The following is a 19,015-nucleotide window of genomic DNA, read 5'->3' as shown; positions in this document are numbered from 1 at the left end:
TAGGTCAACCAGATAACCAGCCAGAGACATGGCCAGAGAACAGCCAACACACAATCAAGGACCCACCAGAAACACCGTACCAGACTCAGCCAGATGCAGGCAGATATATCAGAGAAGCCATCAGCGACGCAGGCCCGGGACAGTGTCAGAAACCCTGCCAGAGAAACTGCCTGACACACAGGCAGAGAAATACCAGAGAAACTGATAGACGCAAACAGGCGTACACCCAGAAAAACAGCCGGAGAGAGGGCCAGAGACGCGGCCAGATGCTCAGTCAGGAAGTATCCACGGCACTCAGAACCCTGCCAGGGACACTCAGACACACAGTCGGACACACTGCCAGAGACACCGTCAGAAACGCTGCCAGAGAAACAGCCAGAGACGCTGCAGAGAGGGCTAGAGCAGGGGAGATGAGTGTGGGTGTCAGCCTGGAGCCAAGTGGGGGTGGGGGAGGGGGGAGAACCTGACTTCTGGGGGCTCCTTCGCGGGAAGGGCTCCTGCCTGTCCACGGCTGCACTCGCCCCTCCCCAGGCCAGCCTTGCCCTCTGCACCTCCTCCAGCGGCGGCCGCTGGAGCCCCGGCTGCCCCTCCCGGGCACCGCTTGCCTCTCTAGGCCCCGACCGGCCTCGGCAACCCCTCCCACATCTGTGACTCCTGAGGCCTTTGCTACCACTTGGCCTGGCTCCTGACCCTCAGCCACGCCCCTCCTCCAGCTACTCCTCAGGCTTAGGAGGTGAAGACAATGGCCAAGGACACAGTCAGCAAGTGCTGGGGCCAAGAAAGGAACCCAGGATGAGCCAGCTTTAAATTCAGAGCCGGTGTGAGAGAAACAGATAAGAGGCTGGAAGCCCACCTGGTTCCCCCCGGCCCCCCACAGCTTCCCTCCGCCTTCAACCCTTGCAGGGAGCCCTCAGACCCTCCCCTATCATCTCCACCATCCGCTTTTCTCCTCACAGCCAGCAAGAGACTCCACCTCAGGGTGAACCTGCTGCCCAGCACACGGGAGAGGACCCAGGGCCTGGGAGGCAGAGGGGCAGACAGAGGGGACAGAGGGTAGATGACAGGATGGGAGCAGAGAGCCAGGGTGGTCCGCTCCTTCTAGCTCCTTCCTGGTCCCAGCTGGGAGGGGCGTGGGGGGTGAGGAGAAGGCCTGGCACGAGTGTAATGCATACAAGCAAATACACACACACACACATGCGGGTCCCCACAGGGGGAGGGGTGGCTTCTTCATCAAAGTCGCCTCCATCAGCCCGATGAGTTACTGTAAGGGCCGGGCCCTGGGCCAAAGAGGCTGCAGCTATGGGAGCCGGGCGCTGCCGAGAGCGCTGCAGAGGCTGGGGGATGGGGTACCAAGCAGATGCTGCACGGCTGGGGGCACCCAGAAAAGGGAGACACCCGGGGAAAGGGGAACGGAGAGGCAGGGAGAGAGGGAAAGCTGCGAGAGGCAGGGAGAGAGGGAAAGCTGCGAGCCGAGTCCCTGAGGGACAAGAAAAGACCAACAGAGGGAGAAATGGAAGAAGAGACACAGGAAGACCCGGGGAGCACAGGATACTAGCAGAGATTCAAGGGCAGTGGGAGAGACACAACCTGGAGAGAGCCACAGAAACGAGACACAAGCAGGGTCTCTGTGCCCACCGATAGCATCTCTAAGCCCACTCAGCTCCTGCAGTGTAAGGGGAGGATGCTGTCAGTGCAGCCGTGCTGGCGGATCTGAGACAAAAGCAGGGCTTCCAGGGGGCTGGGGGGCTTCTAAAGCCAAGAGCCTAGCCCCTAGGGGATAAGAGTGGATGGAAACCCCACGCCACCTATAGGTCCAGGAAGTCCCAGGCCACTTTCACTTCTCTCTTCCCTCCAAGTCCCAGCTGGACCCATTCCCAGGTAGGGAAGCTGAGGCCAGAGATATCCAGGCTACACCTCTGCCCTGCCCTAGCTCACCTCAGGCCACCCATCCCAGGGCAAAGAGCATCTTTCCCAGGAATTTTCCAAGTCCTCACCCACGGCTCTGGGATAGATCTAGAGCAGAAATCCTGTAAAGCCCCAGATGAGGGCTATGCGAACTGGCCCAGGATCCACAGACCTTTCCAGAGGGCCAGCCTGGCCTCCAGCCCCAGACCCAGCAGTGAGGAGAGAACAGAAGGCACCCCACTAACAAATGCCCAGCAGCCCAAACCCTTTGTGACCAGAAGCCCAGCTCCTCTCCCGACACAGAAGCCCAGTGTCGCCACATACAAACACATAGGTGACACATCAAGAGACCATCCTAGCCCCCAACTTACCGTCATGTCCCATGACGACAGAAGGACACCACTACACAGTCAGAACAACATTCACTAAAAACGACACAGGCGCACAGGTGCCAATGCCCACGGGGTACTGACAGTCGCCACAGGGGTGATGATGCACCGAGTCACAGTCACACACGATGACGCCAACAAACAGGGCAATGACCCCTGTGGACACTGACACAGTCACGGTGACAGTCACCTTGGTTTCCAAGATGCAACGAGACCGCCAGTCACTCAGGCTGACAGTGACCGTGACATCCACAGTGATGCAGGGAGGCTGACAGACTCGGTAAGATGGACAGTCACATAGAGTAACACCAGCCCGCAGAAATGTTGACACCATGGAGGCTGACAGTCTCCAGCCGTAACACTGACAGAGTGACAGGCTCTGGATCAGGGATCTCAACTACCAAGTTTCTGGCTTAGGATCCAGGGCCCAAAGACCCCTCTCGCCAGTCCCAGCAAGGTCCCAGGTACCCTGCACCCCGACCCTCACCCCCTGCCCAGCCGAAGGCAAAACCTAAGAAAGGGAAGTGTGAAGTTTGGGAAAGCCCCTATTCATCCTGCAGAAATAAGGCAGGTTAAGTTAAACAACCCAACCCTGAGGAATCCCTGCCACATCCAGGGTGAGGATGGGAGCTCTGAGCACCACTGCCTGGAGCCCAGCTCTGACTGTCTGCTGATATGCAATAGTGTGTTCAGAGCTTTAGGCTTCAGGATGTTGGTTGGTGTGGGTGTGCTGAAGGTCAGGTGGGCTCAGTCTGGCCTGAAAAATGAATGAATAGCAAGGGCCCACGTGGTGCCTTTGAGAAACTGAGACCCAGTGAAGGTCACTGGCCTGGACCCCACCCCCCTGGCCTGGGGCTGGGGTGAGGTCAGGAGTGTTTCTCTGATGGAGAGCATCTGGCCTACAGTGGGGGCCATGGGGACATCTCCATGGCTTCCAGTCCCCTTCAGCAACCCCAGACTCTGGGATCCTCCAGGAAAGGGGAAAGGCACTTTCTCTTGGGGCCTCATCACCTTCTCCTCTCCCTGCAATGGCCCTATGGGACACATCCTGGGAATGAGGCAAGAACCAGGACAAAAGGACCGGCGGATTCGAAGGCCTGGGGAACTCTACCGGCCTCAGACCTGCAGAGGAATTAGGGTGAAGAGAGGAAGAGAGGCACGTACTCTTGGGGTCGGAGAGAGAAAATGAGGGGCAGACCAGGGGCAGAGGCAGGGACAAGGCCGTGGTGGGCAGGGAGGCTCAGCCCCGGCTGGCCCTGGCCGAGCGGGAGCCTGGGAGAGACAGTCTGGGCTGGCGGGAAGCTCCAGGAGCGGGAGGAGGGGCTGAGGCCAGAAGGCCCCCAGATCCCACCAGGCCGAGGCAGCCTGGACAGCGTGGGCGGTGAGGGCGGGGGGCAGAGGCCGGGGGTGGGGGGAGGCCGAGGAGGGAGGCCTGGCCCCTGGCAGCTGGCCCGGCAGGCCCCCCACGGGGGAGGGGGCGGGCCCAGGTCAGGGGCCAGCTCCTGGGCTGGGGCCGGCTGGCCATGGGGCAGGCTCCCACTCCCCATGGCGTCTCTCCCTGTGGCTGAGTCTCTGGTCTCTTTCTTTCTCTTTGACTCCAGACCCGGCCCTCCTCTCAGCGCCTACCCCCCCCCACCTCACCTGAAGGGGTGCAGGGCCCAGAAGCTGTGCCTGGGTTCAAGCCTTATCTCCTCCTCCGAAGCTACCCCATCCCCACACACTCCAGGGCAAGCCCCCCCCCCGCCCCCCCGCCCCCGTGCTCTGGGGGAAGGACACTGCCCAAACATAGCCCCACTCCTCCCCCATGGAAGGGGGCAGGGTGAAGCCGAGCACCAAGGGGAGGGGGGCCAGGAGGGAGGCAGGGGGTGGGAAGCAGTCCCCCAGCTCCGCTCTCTGGCTGAGGTTGTGGAAAAGGAGGCGGCCCAACGTGAATGAATTGTGGGGGGGGGGGTGGGGGTGGGTATCCGCACCTGCTATTGTGACCTCCGCAGCCGGAGACGGGGGCCTGGGGGGGGACAAGATTCCAATGGATTTTGGCAGCGGCTTGGGCTCTTGAGTGCTCACGCCCCCCACCCCTCAACCTCTTGCACCGCGGGGACCCTGAGATCAGCATGTGCGTGCCCTGCTGCACATGTGTGCTGGCGTGTTGCGCGCTTCCCATGCCGGGCCTGGCTGGGCCACTGGGAGGTGTCCAAGGGAGATACCCGTCTGCATCGCACCAGCCGGGCCCACACGTGGAGCCCCACTCGAGCCCTGTGTGCTGCCCGGCGACCTGGGCGCTGGCTCGTCCACACTCGTGTATGCGGGCCTGGACGAGAGCAGTCCTCTAGAAAGGTCCAGGCTTGCTCCCTGAAAAGTCATCTGACCCAACCCTCTGCCTCTCCAATGGGGAGCAGGAAGGGGCAGAGAAGTTCATATCCTCCCCGTGGGCACATGGGCTCTGGACAGCTTCACAGCATTCTGAGATGCAAGCACTAACTCATCTCCCCCTAGCCCCAGTCCAGAGTCCCTCCTGGCTTCTAGGAGAATCAGGAGGATCCCTCCATGCAGAAGAGGGCCACACACCAGTCAGGTTAGGTCTAGGGGGAGCCAGGCGGCTCCTCATGGAGGAACAGACGCTTTCAGGAGGTTATAGACAGCTGGAAGGCCTCCATGGAAGGTGGGGGATGGGCAGGTCAACGGGGCTGACCAAGACTTCCCTCAGCTGACAGGGGAGGGGGCTCGCAGCAGACTCACAGCAGATGAAGCAGGAAGGAGGCTGCAGAGCCCTCTGTGGAGACAGAAGGATGGACAGAATCGCTCTCCAGGCTTGGGGGCTGGGACAAAGACCTCTTTGCCTCAGCCTCTCCCACTACCCCCCATGCAGGGCCCCGTCACCACTACGGTGCAGACACAACCTCGAATACATACACAGAGGTTGACGCTCGCAAGTTGTGTATATGTGGGTGCATGTGCATGCACACACACACACACACACAAGGGGGGGTGGGCAGTGCGTGTGAAGCGTCGATGTGTAACAGAAAGAACTGAAGATGGTCTTTCGGACAGAGTCAGACTTGAGTGGGGGGAACAGAAACTTCGACTGTCTTCAAGTGTGCTGTTCTCCTCAACCCCCCTCCACGCACGCACACTGCACACACTACTTCTGAGGAAGCTTCTGGTCTGCTGGGCAAAAGCAAGCCATCCTTCCTCCCCCTTTCTCCCCTCCGCACAGTGGGGAAGCCAGAGCAATCTGTTCCTGATGGGTAAACACAGGCATGAGTATGCGCGCACACATGCTCACACACACACACACGCTCACACACACACACACGCTCACACACACACACACACACCCGCGATTCAGGGGCACACAACACCCGGTGCTCACTTCTCCCCAAGACAGAATGCACACTCAGGCTCTCACTACCATTGCAGAGCTCCCCAAAGCCCCCCATCTCCACCACACAGCTAGAGCTTCACAGACACACCCAGGCACCCCTCTCGCAGACACTGGCATCGTATTCTCCCATTACCGCCACTCATCACGGCCTCCCACGTGGACACCCACTACCACATCCTCGCACATGCTGGTGTGCATGCACACAAGAATCACAGTCACAGTCACACACACAGACTCTCACACACATGCTCAATCAAAACAGTTCTGGCCTCACATATGGATACCAGCACACACTCAGAACAGTCACCCTTGCACACAGATACTGTAGCACCTCCAGAAACTCAGAGTCCACCACCCCCACCCCCATCACCCTCAGCCCTCACACCTCTACACCCGGCATAGGAAACACACACATACACACCCAGAACAGTCACTCCCTGCTGGGACCTTGGGTTGCCAGGCCCGTGCTTAGGGGAAGGGAGGATAAAGCTCAGGGTGGCCTAACACAGAACGGGAAAGTTTATAAAAATTGAGGAAACAGAACACTATTCCCTACTTGGCTCCTTTCTCTCCTCACCCTGCTTTCACCAGCATTCAGGAATGAGGAGAGATCCCGGCTAGAGTGGAGCAGTGAGGAAGCACCCAGGCGAAGAGATGGTGGCATGGTGGCAGCAGGAGCCAGCAAGCCCCAGAAGTCAGCCTGCTCCCCAGGGCCCTCCCGCCTCCCCTCCTCACCACTTCTTCTCCAAGAAGAGGAGCAGCAGCAGCTCACAGCCTAGCTAACTGCTGGGTGAGCCCAGGCCTCTGGGAAACCTCTCTGAGCCTACAGCTGTTTACAGGGCACCTGAATGTCAGGCCTGGCTGCAGGAAGTGGGGGAAGGGGAAGGAGATGAGACCTTGACCTCAAGCCCCAGCCCCTGCCAAGGCCCTGTCATCACTGTCAGACCCGAAGAGAAATGGAGACAGCCTTGGCCAAGCCAGCGCTGCCCTAACAAACCACCAGGACAAGAATCCTAAAGCGTCGTCCTTGGACCCTGCATCCCACCCCCCCCCCCCAACCCCGGCCCCCATCATAAGAGAAGACGCTGTGTCGCTGTCCAGGCAGAAAGGAATCCGGGCTGGGCTGGCCAGGCCCCAACCTGGGAACAACCGTCAGTGCTGTTGACATCCTCACCACTTGCTGCTCCACGTGTAGTGTGAGCCCTGATGCCCCATCCTAAAGCGAGCCTGCCTGGACTCCACGGACCAGGCCTGGGAGGGAACACCGGGCGGCAGAGCCTAAGGACACCAAGCAAGGCAAAGCCCAGGAAGCCAGGTGACGGGGACTTAGGGAAAGTGACAAAAGAATTCAGGCAGCCGGGTTAAGGGAAGCTAGGTGACAAGGCTCCAAAGAACACAGGCTGTGGGGGCCAGATGAAACCAGGCCGCAGGGACCGAAGTTATTTAGCTCAGAGGTGGGGACCAACGAAGCCAAGCAAGAGGCCCACAGGATGTAGGAAAAGAAAGATATTGGGAGCTCATCCCTCGGTCTGGACGTCACCCCCACACCCGGGGCCTCTCTCTCAGTAGCCCCCTTCCCACCCCGGTGGCGGTCCCCTCCCCCAGGCCAATGGACACGGCCAGACCCCCTCCTCTTGCTGGAGGCCTGGTCCGGCTGCAGCCAGTGGGCCCCGGCCCCATCCCTGGGACCTCAGGAAGTCCCAGTCCCTCCCACCGGCTGCAGAGGCAGAGGGGGGCTGCTGGGGGGAGAGAAAAAGAAGAGGAGAGAGACAGCTTGGCAGGGGGAGCGCCGAGCCGCCGCGGGGGGCGGGGGCCGAGAAAGGAGCGGGAAGCGCCGGGGCGGGCGGGCCGGCGGGCGGCGCGGGCGGGGGTGACAAGTTCTCCGGCCCCGCGGCCGCGCGGCCACTGACCTGGGTCCCCGCGCAGGCGCCCCGTCGGTGCCTCCGGCGCTGCGTGGGTCCGCCCGTCCGCCCGCGGGCATCGGGCCCCCCGGGGCTTCGGGGCTGGGGCCCGGGCGGCCCGGGGAGCCGGCGTGTCCCCCCACCCCCGAGAGCCCCGGCGGGCGGGGGGCCGAGCCGCTGCGAGCGAGCTGGGCGGCGAGCGGCCGGGGAGGCGGGGAGGAAGGAGCGCGCGGCGGGCGAGCGAGCCGAGCGAGCGGAGGGAGCGAGTGAGGGACGGCAGGCAGTGAGGTCATCCTTTGAATCTAATTGTCTGAGTCAGGAGGAGATGTGGCACTCGAGGCAGGGGGAGGGGAGGGGGAAGGGACCCTCCCGGCTCCGGCCCACCACCACCCCCGCCCCTCCTCACCCCTGGGGGCTGCCGCGGCCTCCCCTCCCCCGCCCGGGGCCATCTTCTCAGGCCAACTGGGACCAACCCCGGCCGGTCTCACTCAGGGCTGACCTCTGCAGCGGAGGCTCTCCGTCTCACATCACCCCCAGACAGTCTAATCTCTAGGGGTGATGGGGAGCCCCCCCCCCCCCCCCGGTCCAGCTTGCCTTCCTGCCCGTCTGAGGTCAGGGGAAGCCCCCATTCCACCCCAGGTCTACTTCTGCCCTCCGAGGAGAAAGGGGGAACTTCCAGCAGCCTCCTAGGGACCTTGTGCACTCTAGAAGCTGGAATCCCCAACTCTACTCCCCGAGTGACCTGCGTTGGAAATTTGGGGGAATCTGGACATTGAATCACAGCTCACCCCTCTCCCTCCGGAGGATGACAGTTCAATGCCAGCCAGTCCTCCAGTCCTGCACTTTGAGGGGCACGAGGACCCCCAGTGGACTGCATGCCCAACCATTCAGGAGGGGCAGAAGCCAGGCCAGACACCTAAGGTACCCTAGAGGCTGCTCAGGGGAGCAGGCCACTCCAGTGGTTTGGGGAGAGCAAGATGGCAGTTGGGCCCTGGGCTTGTCAGGTGTGTGCACATCCATGCATGCACACAGGAGCACATGCACACGTGTGTATACACACACACACACATACCCACGGGATGGGGCGGGGGGAGGTGGGGGAGACCAGGAGGCTGGGGATGCTCACACAGAGGGCCACACTGCTCTCCCCTCGCCCCCATGGGGGAGGGGTGATAAATATTTAAGGGGCTTTTCGCTCTGAAGGGGCCGAAGCTGGGGGAGGGAGGGGGATCCACGATGCCTGATTAATGGGGTTACGGGCTTGAATCAATCCATCCGCCCGCCGCCTCCCTCCCCCTCCTCCTCCCTCCCTCCGCCTAATGCGCTTTATCAGGAGACGCTTTTCTGACTTGGCAGCGTCGGGTGTTTTAAATAGACCCATTTAGAGCAGGGGTTGGGGGAGAAAGGAGGGGGGGAAGGGAGACAGAGATTGAGACAGGCTGGGAGACAGAGACGAATCAGAAGAGAGAGAGACAAGCCCGGAAGAGAGAGACTGGCAGCGGAGAGACAGAAGGAGATGCAGGGACAAGGAAATAAGAGGCTGAGGATGACACTCCCGCAGAGGCTGAACTGGGGGGTGGGGGGTGGGGGGGGGACGGTGATGGGAGGCCAAGGGGAAGCTGGGGGGCTGAAGAGCTGAAACAACCAAAAAGAGAGAGACAGACGCAGAGAGAGGAAATGAGCCACCAAGAGCAAGGAGAAACCGAGAGAGGTTCTCTGCAAGGGCTGAGTGCTAGCCTGGGAGACAGCAGATATCTTTTATTTCCAAAAACAGTTTTTCATCCACTTTGTTAAATTAAAAAGCTGTTTTTAAAGCGGTGCTGAAGGTGCTGCTGGGGGAGGGTGGACAGAACTGCCAAGTCCTCCCTCACGGCCTCCTCCTCTGCCCCCACAGAAGCCGTCTCAGCCTTTCCCCCCGGGGGGTGTTCTCCAGCTCCCCTGCTCTCTGCGCTCCTCAGGGATCCCCAGGGAGAGGGTCAGGGCATCTGAGCTACTGTTCATTGGCAGAAAGTCCTTCCTGCTGTCTGGCCTCAGTCCCTCCTGCTCCAGGGAGCCCATTCTCTTGCCTGACCGCTAGCCTTTTCTTCTCTGATCCCAGTTCCGGCTCCCTAAGGTGTCCCCAGTGTGTGGGGGGTGATTAGCACAGCTCAACAGCTCACTTTCCCAACCGGCCACCAAGCTCCTCCCAGGTGTTCCCCTCATTGTTGTGCAAACCTGAACTTCTGATAGACACCCCACTCCAAGTTCTTCAGGTCCTCTGGGAACCGGGAGACAGAAGTGTAATCCTCTCCAGCCTTCTAAAGTCCCTTTTCTACTCTTCAGAACCCCAGCTCCATTTTAAGTCCCTTTTATGGCCATGATGTTGTCAGCCTGCGATACACTCGGCTCGGACCCCACCCTCAACAACACCCCACTGCTAGTTCTGAAGGGTCAGCCCCCCCACCCCCACCCCACTTCCAGGCCGGGAAAATGGCCAGTCTGTTTGGGAGCTGAGATGAAAAGCCCTGCCGGCCTTTGTGGGCCTCTGGCGGGTTTTCGACAATAGGCCCTTCCGTTCCGCTCCAGCGCCTCGATTTCTTGAGCACCCCCACCCTGGGGCTGCCAATCCAGGGGCCTTGCCTGGCCAGAATGAAAGGCGGAGAGTCAGGCCCAACCCCCAAGGCTGGCCTCAGAAGATTTTGGACTTTCTGACCCTCCATCCCATCTCCTCCAAGCCCGGCGGCTCCCCACCAATCAAGCCAGAGAGATGCTTTGGGCAGAGAAGAAGGCTGACAATGAGACAGAAACATGCTCCCATATCCGGGATTCAGCCCCAGCAGTGCAGAATTCAGTTTTCTGACCTGGCTTTGCCCTTGCCTGTGTGATGGTGGGTAAGTCTCCTCCCCTTTACAGGCCCGTCATGGGGCCATGAAAAGCCTCAGGAGGAAGGAGGGGGGAAGAACAGGAAGGGATTGCAGACCCTCCTTCACTCACATCCCCAGACCCATGGCCCCCATGGCACCTGCCAGCTGCCCTGAAACTGACCTGCCTCCCCCGGGCCCCCAGCACATACCTCTTCACCAACGGCCTCACACCGAGCACATCAATGTCCTCCTCTTCCTCCAGACCAGGCTCTTCTGGAGACTTCTGAAACCAAGGGGGCGGGATGATGTGACAAGGCTGGATTCTAGAAGGGCAAAGGGCACAAATCAGGCCACAGAGGAGCCACAGACCTTAGTTGAACTCAGAGCTCATTTCACACTCACAGCCCCACTGTGAGAAGGGGAGACTGAGGCAGGCAGCAGGTCAGTGTCCAGAGGAGAAAAAGTTGGGAGTGGTCCAGACTCCCTGAAGCACCCTTTGCAGACTTTAGGTTCTGAACCGCAGCGACAAGGAGAGGCCAGAAGCCAGCGGCCTGACACCACACATAGATGCAAACCCACAGACCATCTGAAATCCCCACACAACCGGTTCACAGACACAAGCACCTCCATGTCACACACATCCTCCCATGCACATTCACACAGGGACACAGGGCCCCCAGCAGGCAGAAACACACACCATCATACTGTCCTCTCCTCATCACCACTATGATTTATTGAGCATCTGTTATGTGCCAGGAACTGTGTTAGGCACTTTATATACATGATCTCATTTAATCTTCATGACTTCTCCATGAGGTAGGTTCTATTATTATTCCCATTTGACAGCTCAAAAAACAGATTTCGGGAGGTTAACTTGCCCAAGATCACATAGCCGATCAATTCCAGACAGAGATTTGAGTGCATATCTCACTCTGGAGCCCTTCTGCTAGTGCAGCTTGCCTCTGCAGATCTCTCCCCAGCCAGCACAGTGCCTTTCCCAATAATAATGGGAACAGCTAACACTTGCTCAGGGCCCTTGATGAGCCAAATACCATGATGAAGACCTAACATACAGTTTTGCACCAGATCACCAAAACAACCTTTGAAGGTAATCCTGTTCCCATTTTGCAGATGAGAAAACTGAGGCTCAGAGAACAAAAGCACCTTACCTTGCCCAATGTCACACGAATGGTTCTGAAGAAAGCTATTCTGAAAGTCATTGTTACTTCTAGGACTCCAGTTACTTGAACAGAGCCCTCGACTTCTACAAGACCCTGGAAGATTCTCAGGGTCCAATTGCTCCATTCCCCACCACAACAGGTCCCAGCTGTGTCTGCTAAAGGCACGATCAGGTGCCTCAACACATACGCACAAGAAAGGAGCTCCATGTCATCTAACTCTGCCCGGAGAGGCAGAGGTACCGCCAGCCAGGGAGAGATGGCTGGAAACTCAAACAAGGTGTTAGGGACAGGCTGACTGGTGGTAAGAGATACAGACACACCGACAGGCCCACAGAGACAGAGACAGGAAGACAAAGACAGACACATGGGGCGAGGAATGACAGAGATGGTGGGGAAAGGAGACAACAGAGGGAGAGGAGGATACAGGCTGACATGAAGAAACAGACAGATACACACTGACATACACAGACAGACTAACAGAGAGTCATCCAACCTTCAGGAAAAGAAAACTCTGAAAGCAAAACAGGACGCATGTATAAGTGAGCGTGTAGGTGAGGACGCATTCGAGTGTGCCTGTGTTGGGGGCATGCAGAGTCTGTATCACTACACATATTACACCAGCTGCTTCTAGCAGTTTCATCTGATTAATAATAAATGCCCCATAATTACAGCCACTCCCCCCAGCCCTTCTTCCTGTTTTTTTTTTTTTGTCAGCTGCCGCCAGGCCAGCCCCCTATAGACCCCCAGGGCCCCCTCCATCCTCACCTGCTGCCTTATAGGGGGCTGAGAGGACATGACTGGGGGAAGGAGGCCAGACTCCCAATCTGAAGGGGAATACCCATTTCTCTGTGGCAGATTAACGCCCCATGCCTCTAAGAAAAAAGTCATGCCGTTTAGGTCTCACTCAGAACCCTCCCCCAGTTCCCCTGTTCCCCTGGTATAACCTCTGAGCCCTAACATGGCCAAGGGGCCCAGGTCTGGGATGCAGAGAGATGAACCCTTCATCACTCACTGGCTGCAAGAAATCTCCATTCACCAAGTTACCCCAGTCTCAGAACCCCACAGGCTCAAACGCGGAAGGGACCAAGACAGCCCCCCACCTCCCACCTCATCATTCCCACCCTGCAGTGCCAGAGTCTCTGCCCACTTGTACACTCCCACGCGTTGGACACCCGGTGACTTTGCCTCCATTCCTGAGCCCCCTGCTCAAGGCCACCTCCTCCCAGGCCCCCCACCCTAGCTCTCCAAGGCAGCTCTATCAGAGTCAGCTGTGGGTTTGTGCTGATCTGTTTCTAATCGCTGGGGCCTGGTTCACGCTTGCCCACCCCCCCCAATATTGATTCCATTATTTGGAGAGTCATTGACGTCAGGGACCTGGACGGGTGCCAAAACCGCCTTCTCTTGGGGCCTGGGCCAGGGCCCAGCCCCCATCCCGTGATTTCACGGAGGGGCCCAGAAAGGTCAGCTCATGGGCCAAGGTCACATGACATCTGTCCTCAGAGGCTGGGCTCATCTTACCTTTTGGGGACCACTGTGAGTCCCTTTCTTCTGGGGCAGAGGAGCTCCACTGAGGCCTGGGGGTCAGAAGTGAGGTGGGGATGTATAAAACGGGGTGTGGAAGAAACGCACCGGGACTCGGGCTGCAAAGAAGAGCTCTAGAAGGGACAGAGTCAGCAGCTCAGAAAAGGCTACCTGGGGAAGACATTTTCCTTGGTCACACACCGTTTTGGAACATCCTGAAGCTAGACTTGAAATGGTTACGAGTGACTGCTTGATTTTTATGTCTGCTATTAGTTGTACCTCCAGGCTCTTTGAGAAGGAAATTCTTGGTGGCGCGAGATAACAGATTACCTTAAATGTTGCCTAATGTGACTAACTGGCACCACTCTTTTAGAAACCTTTGTTCCCTACAAAGCAAGGCTGTCTCTTGTGCAACTCCCTGCCCATGCTGCCTGCCTCAGTTTCCCCGCACTCTCTCTGTCTCTCCTGCCTCTGTGCCTATCCCATCAAGATGCAGCCACTGCTACCCCAGCACCTCCGAGGCTCTGGCTGGACAGGGTATTTTTAGGATCTGAACTCTGTGTTCTCAGACAGACATTAATAACCAATACAGACAGTCCATGGTGGCCACAGCAGCTAAACCTCAGAAGTGAAAGTCGCTCAGTCGTGTCCGACTCTTTGCGACCCCAAGGACTATACAGTCCATGGAATTTTCCAGGCCAGAATACTGAAGTGGGTAGCCGGTCCCTTCTCCAGGGGATCTTCCCAACTCAGGGATCGAACCCGGGTCTCCTGCGTTGCAGGCAGATTCTTTACCAGCTGAGCCGCCAGGGAAGCCCAGCCTCAAAGGCTCAGACCTGGGGTCCACTGCCTTAGCTAGAGTCCAAGAAACCCAGACTTAGAGAAAGCAAGGGACATGCTCACGACCACGTGGGGGAGAAAAGGACTTTCCCATCTTCTGAAAAATCCTGAAGCTGGGGGGAGGGCAGAAGTGAGCTCTGACCTCTGCCACAGACCTTTTCAAGGAAGAAGCTGCCCATCCTTTGCACTCCTTCCCTGAATACAGGGAAGTCCTTCCTTTAGTCTTGCCTGCAAATCACTTAGGGGCGATTCAAACCAAAAAACAGGGTTATGCCACAGAGGCTGTTGAATCTCAAGCCACAAGAGTCTCAAGCCCTGGAGAGTCCCCTCTCCCCACGGTCTGTCCCACTCAGTGTTCATGCCTCAACATCTCTTGAGCACCTAATCCCTGCCGGCCAGGGAATTAGGGACATGGCCCTGCCCACCAACACCACTCAGTCTGACTGGAGAGAAAGATTGTTTACTCAACACTGGTTTCCCACTGTGTACCTTGTCTGTAGCAGGGGCAGGGTGGGTGGGGGCTGAGCCTTGCGCACCCCCACCCCTAGGTCCCAGATTTCACAGGCAGTGAGTTACTCTGCAGCCTTGCTGAGCACTGCGAAGAGGAAGCAGAGGCAGTGTACAGTGGGGCACTCTGACCTCCCTCAGGACTAAGGATGCTTCAGTCCATTCCTGAACCCCAGGACGGGCCCTTGGACCGCCCGGGAGTCACCACCCTAGTCTATTAATAACTTTGGCCCCTTCGGACTGGTGTTCCAGCCCCAGCTTCGAGGAGCTGGTTCCCCACAGCTGTAGGGTCCAACTCTTCCCCACGTCTGCCCAGCTCCTCCTCTTACCTCCTGGGCTCTGGTGACCCCCAACCCAGCATGGTTCTATGCTTTGGGGGCCCTCTTTGCCCTCTGCAACCAGTGCCCTCAGCCCACTGGGACCATGGCCTCCCCAGCCCCTCGCCACAGGAAGCTAGAGTCTGGGGTGGGTATGGTCACCCAGGGCCACTGGAGTTTACACAGCTGAGGTATTCCCCTCACACACCCTCAATCCCTTGGTGGGTCTGGAGGAGGGGTCAGCTCTCTACTCAACCTCCTAGTTCTCTGGGACCCCCCCTCCCAACCGGGCACACATGGTCCCCCCACCAACCCATCTGCATTTCAAAGAAAATACGCTCCATCTGTTTCCGATTCATTTACACTTCAACTCACCATGGGGGGGCAGAGCAGGGCGCCTTGCCTTCAAGCCCTCCACCCTCATAGAGGGGCTGGAGAGCACGTGTCCCGCTCTGGGACAAGGAGCAGTTACAGCCTAGCCATCTGAGCCGGAGGGCCAGTTCCATACTTCGTGGGCTCCCAAGGGGAGCTGGTGCACTGGCCTCCACAAAAAGAAGGGTGTAAAGCCCTGGGCAGTGTCTTCAAGGCAGGTGGAGTCCTAAGACTGATTGCAACCTGACCCAATTGCCACCCCATCCCACCCCCGCTGAGCTACTGCTCTTTGGGGAGGCAGAGTGGAGAACCCCAGGCAGATGCTGGAGACAGGATAAGGACTCAGGCATTCCAGGAGACACTGGGAGATAGAACAAAACGTGGCCCAACCCCATTCCAGCCAAGGAAAAGGGGAGAAGAGGGTGCGTTCCACTCCAGTCTTCTCCTCCAGCCACCTTCTCACCACAGATCTGGGGCTACCATCTCCCGCACAACCAGAGATTTGCCATCTTGGAAAGGTCAAAGAAGCCAGATGTCTATCCCCCTCAAGTCAACCTTCACACTGCTCCCATCTGAAGAATGACTAGGATGGGGGAGATGTCTTGGGAAGACATGAGTCTTATTTCCCCATACCTGAGCCTCTCTATCACAGGAGAGGTACCCAAAACTATTGAACAAAGATGTGCATGTACATGGTTCATAGGGAACCCTAAGGGTACATGTCACCCCTGAACCAAAAAGCCACTCAGCCGTCCTGAGAGTGATTGACAGCCTAGTCTCCTCTGGAAGAACAGGCAGAAAGGTTTAACTGGGTGTTCCCCACCACTCTCTCCACCAGCCCACAACCCAAGTAAGGGACGTGATCAAACACATATCTCTTCCACTCCCCACCTCTGGAGAACATAGATCTTGTAAGAGTCTCTGTTCCTGTTCCCAGCTGCCCTGAGACATACCATAAACCAGAGAATGCACAGGTGAGTTGAACCGTGAGTTCTAAGTTCCCCTGGGAGTGTGAACATAATCCTAATGTGGGTTTGAGTGTCCTAGAATGGAGAGCTAACTTGGTGTGATTCTAAGTGTGAACCCCAGGGTTTCCATGTGAATATGAAAGCCTCAAGGTGCAAGCGCCAGTCTGAGTGTGAGCACTGGGGCCCTAGTGTGACTCTGAATCTAAGCCTCAGGATGGAAGCAAGTTTAATGTAACTACCAGGGATGTCAGTCTGAGTGTGAAGACCAAGACTGAAGTTTAGGTTTGAGTGTGAATGCTGGTCTCACTGTGCATGTGACTGTCAGTTCCAGGGCTGAAGTGGGAATCTAACTGTGAGCCCCAGGATTCCCAAACAAGTCAGTACAGGTAAGAGTCCTAGTGTTCATGTGAGCCCCTGGTCTTCGGGGCTTTCTGAGTGTTAGCTAAGGTTCCTTGTGTGAGTCTGAGTATAAGCACTGGGGTCCCTTTATAAGTATGGGTCCCTAAGTGATCCCAAGGATGGAAGTGAGTATATTGCATGTCCTAGTGTGAATCTGAGTGTGAACTCCAAGATGTGAGCATGCATGTATGAACCCCAATGTCCTAGGTGAGTCCTTGAGCTCAGATGAACCCCAGGTTCTCCAGGTGAGTCTGGGTGTGCGCCCCAGAACGTGTGAATCTGAGAAAGCCCCAGGGTGTCAGTGTGAGTCCCAGTGTGAGCCCTAGGACCTCAGGGAGTTCTGGGCATGGGCTCTAGTCTCAGTATTAGTCTGTGAGCCTCAGGACAGAAATGTGAATCTAAGTGTGAGCCTAGAGTTCCAATGTGAGTCTGAGTGTAAGCTCCAGGACTGAAATGTATCACTGGAGATAACCAGAATATAAGTGTGAATCTGAGTGCAAGTCCATTGTCCTGTGGTAGTTCTGAGTGTGAGTCCATATGAGTTTAAGTGTCCCAGTATGAAGCTGAGTATAAATTCCAGGGCCCCTAGAAGTCTTGTATGTGAACTTTAAACTCCTACTTTTCACATAAGGCTCAGGGTCCCAGTCGGGGTGTTAACCGTGATGGAGTGTGAACCTCGGCTGCACATCAGCAATCCCGACCAGGAGCCTTAAGAACCAGCCCAGAGGATCTGTGTGGATCCAGCAGTGGAGCAGGTATGCAGAATCGATGGAGACACAGTCCCCTCCACCCACCAAGCTCTGGCTAGACACACAGCCACAGAAACATCTAACTGTCCAAGCTCCATCATCCCCACATATGCAGTGGTACACAATCACACCCAGAGTTAGACACACAAAAATGCACTCAGTGTTTCAGACCCCCGGACAAACAGCAATTAGGGATGTATAAACACACCCAGCATTTCATACACCCACCACCTCCGTGATCACAGCCACAGGAACACCCCCAGTGACACAGACACAATTACACCAAGTACTACAGGCAAAGCAAATAGTGTTGCAGACACACTTCTCCAGCGGCATGCACACACACACCCAGTGCTGCAGACACAACACCGCCAGCCACACAGACGCTTCTCAAAAGAGAGACTAGACGGAAAGAGAAAGAAAATCCTGAATTTTCAACAAGGCGTGAAATAGTCCTGCCCGCCTGAAGCTACTGACGGGGGGAGGGGGCCAAGGGAGCGGGCGGGCGCGAGATCGAGCGCTGGAAGAGAGGCTCGGCAGAGGAGAGGCTCCGAGCCGAGGAGGAGAGCTGTCCGTCTGGTGACCTCCCCGCGGCCCAGCCCCCACGCACCGGGCGCTACACTACTCCGAGCAGCACGGGGACACCCAGGCCGCCTCCAGCAGAGCCGCACTAGGGGAAGACACACACCGGCAGACTCACAAAGAGGCGGGGATGCACCGCAGGCAGACTCACGGACACACAACACGGGAGCACTTACAAAGAGATTCTGGAGATACATCCAGGCGGACTCACGAGGAAACCACAGGCAGGCTCACGTCGACACACACACACACACACACACACACACACACAAGCGGATTCACATGGACACCCATATACCGGCGGACGCGCAACCGTCCGTTCACACCCCTGGGCGCTTTCAAGTCCAGATTTCTGCTGGAGAAGGAAGCCGCCTCTGGGCACGCGGGGGTCACTACGAACCCCCCCCGCCCCCAGCTCCGGAATTTTCCCAGACCCTGCGCGCGACGTTGAGAGGTGAGGGCGAACCCGGAGGCTAGGGCAATCGATCCCTGCCACCTCCCGCCGGCGGACTGTCCGCCCCACCACCACCACGCCCAACCCCCGGCGCGCCCGGACGTGGGGGGCTGCTTCTCCTGCGCCCCCGCCCCCGACTTTACGGGCAAAGTTTCCCGTGAACTTTCCTGTCCCCCCCACCCCAGTCTCGGGCCCACGCACGTCCCCTCCCTCTTCCCGCGCGCACGAGGGCCGCGGATCTGTTGGTCAACCCGAGGGTTTGAGGGTCCGGCCGCGAGCGCTCCGCGCGAGGTACTCACCGCGCCCTCGGGCCGCCGGGGCTCCGCGCCTAGCTCTTCGACCGCCCCCGGCAGGGAGAGAGGCAGAGAGCGCGGAGCTAGCACCGCCGCCAGATCCCGCCGCCGAGCCCCGCGCTGCGCCGGCTGGAGCCGCCGCCTCCGCTGCCGCCGCCGCCCGCTCTGCACCGGCTCCTCGGCGCTGGGCGGCTTTAACCCCCCCATCCTCCTCCCTCCCTCGCGCGCTCCCTCCCTCCTTCCCTCGCCCATGTGACCGCGGGCGCCCGCCCGGCCGCGCGCGCCCTCGCTCCCCTCCCCCTCCCTCCTTGTCTCCCCGCGCCTCCGCGGCCGCGCGCCGCGACCCCCTCCCGACCACGGCCCCCGCGCGCCCCCGCCGTGGCACGCTCCCGCTCCTGGCACGCGCGGGCAC

General features: G+C 58.4%; 1 protein-coding gene across 5 annotated transcripts in view; it reads right to left on the bottom strand.

The window, feature by feature from the left end:
- CNTFR (ciliary neurotrophic factor receptor) overlaps positions 1-18,745 on the bottom strand; it is a 37,833-nt gene extending 19,088 nt beyond the window's left edge. The window contains exons 1-2 of one of the 5 annotated variants that reach the window (XM_061164027.1): positions 18,610-18,745; positions 10,630-10,743 (exon numbers count right to left, since the gene is read on the bottom strand). The gene's annotated coding sequence lies outside the window, so the exon portion shown is untranslated. Of the gene's footprint in view, positions 1-80; positions 148-7,586; positions 7,608-9,791; positions 9,815-10,629; positions 10,744-18,609 lie in introns of those variants that run through there. The other 4 variants (XM_061164028.1, XM_061164032.1, XM_061164030.1 and 1 more) reach the window with 4 other exon arrangements.
- Positions 18,746-19,015: the final 270 nt, after the last annotated feature.

This window comes from Dama dama, chromosome 16 (assembly GCF_033118175.1).
Source record: "Dama dama isolate Ldn47 chromosome 16, ASM3311817v1, whole genome shotgun sequence".
Taxonomy (NCBI): Eukaryota; Metazoa; Chordata; class Mammalia; order Artiodactyla; family Cervidae; genus Dama; species Dama dama.
Note: the sequence above shows the minus strand (reverse complement) of the source record. Positions and strands in the feature narration are given on the sequence as shown.